Below are 5,000 nucleotides of genomic sequence, written 5' to 3'. Positions count from 1 at the left end.
GGATACGAGAGCAAACTAAGGTAAATAATATTCTAAAAACATGTAAGAAAAAAGAATAGACGTGGGCAGGACATATAATTAGAATAACAGGTAATAGATGGACATTAACAATAACAGAATCAGTCCTTACAAATTACGAAAGAAGCAGGGAAAGGAGGAGAAGACGTTAAAAAAATTAGCGGGTATAAACTGGCATAGAAAGACCACAAACTGACGCGAGTGTGACATGTCTGAGGACTTTGTCCTGCAGTGGACTAGTTGCGGCTGATAATGATAACACACATACATATATATAATTAAATATATACAAATGCATATATACATATATATACATACATACATATATATATATATGTATACATATATATATATATATATATATATATATATATATATATATATATATATATATATATATATATGCGCGTATATATATATATATATATATATATATATATATATATATATATATATATATAGAGAGAGAGAGAGAGAGAGAGAGAGAGAGAGAGAGAGAGAGAGAGAGAGAGAGAGAGAGAGAGAGAGAGAGAGAGAGTAGCTTTGTTTAGCAACATCATCACTTCCATTATGAAACGTATTTGGTCCGTTTCCAAATGAACTCTTGTTTCCTTGTTGGGCTAATCAGTGCAATGACTACTTTATGAGTAGCCGACTGCTGCGGGTTGAGGCCATTATCGAAATAAAAGAATTACCAGAAACCGGGAGGTTAACTTACTCTGCAGAAACCACATCACAAAGGACAATAAACACAAACGCTTATTCACACACAAAGAAACAAAAACATTGGTCGCTTTAACACCAACTAACTTCAACGATTTTAGGCTGGACTCCGTCTCTTCCCTTTGAAAGTTGCAACTGTGTCCAGCCTAAAATCTTTAACAAGCTCCATCCACAAATATTGCAATTGACTGCCATTCAAAGGGTCTCTGCTCTGCTGCGGCTCGCTTCTCTTGCAAATTAACATTGAAAAGACCTGAATAATAAAATGTGAGAATGCATCATTACCCTGTTATAATAACTCTAAATCAAGCTAACTTTAATTACATGCAGCATGGGGAAATTGAAATAGCTATCTTCCTTATCTTCACAGTTGGACTTGTAAAAGATAAATTATTTTGTGTAATCCATAGCATCAAAAATTCCTTCGTTGGAAGAGATGTATTCAAAAGTAGTAAGGGCTGCTATTAGCAAAAATAGAATCATAAGTTTGGTGAAAATAAAAATCATATTTGTTATTTGGCTTCATGTTGCTTTCAATGTTTCACTGTAAACCTTTACTTTAAAAATAAAATCCAGTTAACTCTCAAATACAGACCAGTAATATGCATCTTCCCTACATAATAAAGAGAGTGTATATACAGTATATACACTGTATATTCTGATGCATATTTTGATATCTCGAGTACTCTTTCATCGTTCAACTAGTACTTCTTCCACTCAGATATCTGTGCTACGCTTAATCCAAAATTGATTGCCGATAGATCTTTAATAATATAAAATCACATCAACCACAAAAAATTTATATCAATGATTCAATTCTCTGACTGTTCTTATTTTCCTTTTGGCTGGGCAACATTAGTTGATAATGGTGTTTTGGTAGAAATTTAAGACAATTACTCCCATGATATACATTATGTCCTCGCTAACGTTTGTAAATTTTTGTATGGCCCAGAAGCAAACTGCATATTCATTGTGTACACGAATTGAATTTGGATGTTTGAAATTGGAAAATAAATTTTTACGCTCACCCTACTGAGTTTGTAGTAGCCTATTAAAAACGTTCCTACCTCGCGATCCGCTGGGCCAGGGTTCGCGACCCGTTAAAGCTCGATAGTGTCTTGCAGTGTCTGTAACCTCGACTTCCTTGTGAGCTAAGGATGGGGGGTTTTGGGAGAGCCTATAGGCTAGCCTATAGGTCTACTGCTAAGTCATCAGCAGTCATTGCCTGACCCCCCAGTTCCTAGCTTGGGTAGAGAGGGGAAGGGCTCGGGCGCTGATCATATGTATATATGGTCAGTCTCTAGGGCATTGTCACTGCCATTCATGAGCGATTTTTAAACAGGATAGATTCAAGAAATGAGACGGAAATGTAATTGCTAAAAACCTCACATGTCAAGTTAGCCTCATGGTAAAATAGGTTCTCTAGGTCATACTTTTATCTAATTTCTGGAATTTGGGCCATATGACCACAGTGCTAGAGCCAGGGAGGCTCTCCGACACTAAGGAGCAACACTGGGAAAACCCCGCAATTGAAATACGGATTAAAAGAGGTTGGGTCGCAAGATGGATGAGAGCAATGGTTAAGTAAAACATTAACAAGTAAGCGCAGCTATAGGCCAGACAGATGCTGCAAAGACCTCTTAGTAATGCCTACTGTGGACCCCGTGAGGAGCACTAACACCACTTACGAAACAGCTCCTGCATGAAATGTAAGCGATGATGATAAACATTAGGTCTCTCTCTCTCTCTCTCTCTCTCTCTCTCTCTCTCTCTCTCTCTCTCTCTCTCTCTCTCTGTGTGTGTGTGTGTGTGTGTGTGTGTGTGTGTGTGTGCACCTTTACATTGGCAATAATTCACTGCAATTAGGAATCAAAATCCGTAATAGAAAAACATTAAACAATTTAAACTAACATGAAAGATACGAGTAAAGCAAAATTTTCTTAGAAGATTTACTGCTGAGATACGATGCACATTACTGTAAAAGAAAAATGTTCTTTGGGTGGGAATTTCATCTTTCTCTTTAGCAAGAATTCTAACAACAAAATATTGTTTCTCTATTCCTATACTGGTGAAAGGTTATTCTTCATGGGAATTTAGATCATGGCTATGCATGGCCTTTTAAGGAGAGATTAACATGATTCACTTGAGCATTCTAAAATGTTCTGATTATTATCATATGCATTGAAGTTCTGTGATGTTCTGATTGCGGTAACCTATTGGAAACGTCCTGCAATGTGATCTGTTGGACGGGGATTCGAGACCACCTCAAGCTCGATAGTTCATTGTAGTGTCTGCAACCTTATAATCCTTGTGAGCTTAGGAGGGAGGGGTTTGGGGGAGCCTATTAATCTACCTGCTGAGTCATCAGCAGTCATTGCCTGGTCCTCCCTGGTCCTAACCTGATGGAGAGGGGCCTTGGGCGCTAATCATATCAATATAGTCAGTATTTAGGACATTGTTCTGTCCCTTGTCATTCATGAGTAACCTTTAAGCCAACTAGGAATAGCCCAACAACCCTAATATGCTGACATTGTTCGACGGTTCAATTTCCCAATTTTCAATTACCTGTGCTATGTTACTTGTAATTCTAAGGTTGTGTAAATAAGTCATGTTTGTCCCAATTCATGCAATGCTATGCGTCCACAGTATGGTATTACGCGATGCACATTGGCTGAACTTCAACATTGCTTTTGATGGCACCGAGGACATCAGCCTTTCCATTTTGAGATAAAAAAAGATGTCACCCACACTGTGGTCTAGAGACGAATTACTACAAGAGAGCAGAATATTTACCAGACACATCTCGAGATTCAAATTACTCCAATAGCTGATCATCACTTTTTGGAAACTGTCACAATAGTTGAGATACTACCGCTAGGGAGTAATTTGGGTCCTTTGACTGGCCAGTCAGTACTGCATTGGATCCTTCTCTGGTTACGGTTCATTTTCCCTTTGCCTACACATACACCAAATAGTCTGGCCTATTCTATACATATTCTCCTATGTTTTCTTACTCGTGACAACACCAATACTATCAAACTACTACATTTAATGTTATTGTTCTTAAAATATTTCAATTATTCGTTACTTCTATCGTAGTTTATTTATTTCCTTTGTTCACTGGGCTATTTTTCCTGTTGGAGCCCTTGGGCTTTTAGCATCATACTTTTCGAACTAGGATTGTAGCTTAGCAAGTAGTGGTAATAATAATAATAATAATAATAATAATAATAATAATAATAATAATAATAATAATAATGATAGTTTCATTATTGCCACATACCCCAATATTTCCATTTCTTATCCGAAATCATTAATTTCAAGGTTCTTCTGTTACAAATTAAGAGTATCGTAGCTTTTTGCTTCGTCGAGACGGTAAAGCAGTGGATGAATTGTGTAATATATACAGTAAGTCATTCCAAACTATAAAAAAAAATATGTTTACAATAAAAATAGAGTAAAAACAAAAAAGTCTACACGGCTACTCTGTAATCATTTGCTCAGTCTTTGGAATGAAGTACAGGTTACATATCTAAATTATGGTAACCTAATGGCTGGACTGCTTAAAAGGTTACGAAAAGGTCATATGGGGGTGCTAAGGAGATGGAGAAGTGCAAGCGAAATAGTCATTTGAGCAGGTTGCTGAAAAAGGAACGAGGCTAAGCGAAGTAGCAGAACTCCTCACATTGTTTTCAACTTTACACCGTAAACTTGGGGGAGTAGGTAACCGTCTTTTTAGCAAATATTCAACACATTACTTCTCTGTTCATTGTTTACAGGTTAATGGTTTAGTAATCCAAAGAATCCACGCTGAGATTTTAGTTAGTCTAAGAGCCTTTACAAACGTAATGACTGGCGAGCTTAGAGTATTATTTCAGAGGTTAATATATTCTTGCTTCCCTGTGACTTCTTAGCAGTCTCCTGCATAGGGATCACGGATTTATGTTTTTATCTGGTTACATATGCCTTTAACATATTTCGTTTACACCAATGCATAAAATCACATAAGAGGTACCGATCTACAACGGTAATTTCTATTCGAGTCGCAAGCAACTGCTAACGCCAAGAGATCATCTTTGCCGTCCTTGTAACGAACATGATCTTCGTAGGCTAAACAACACCAGAAAGGTTAAACGCTGCTCTTCTTGGCACACGCACGCACGACGCACATCTCTTTCTTGTTTGGTCATTAGCCTCAAATAGTCTTGATCTAATGTTGAAATATTCATCATGATTTTCTTACTCATTAAACACAGTAT

At 37.1% G+C, this 5,000-nt stretch overlaps 1 protein-coding gene across 4 annotated transcripts in view; it reads right to left on the bottom strand.

The window, feature by feature from the left end:
• Window positions 1–5,000, bottom strand: part of LOC137618170 (cyclic AMP-dependent transcription factor ATF-2-like) — a 150,808-nt gene that overhangs the window by 132,617 nt on the left and 13,191 nt on the right. The window lies entirely within an intron of this gene.

This window comes from Palaemon carinicauda, chromosome 24 (genome assembly GCF_036898095.1).
Source record: "Palaemon carinicauda isolate YSFRI2023 chromosome 24, ASM3689809v2, whole genome shotgun sequence".
Lineage (NCBI taxonomy): Eukaryota > Metazoa > Arthropoda > Malacostraca > Decapoda > Palaemonidae > Palaemon > Palaemon carinicauda.
This window is presented reverse-complemented; position numbering and strand designations above follow the sequence as displayed.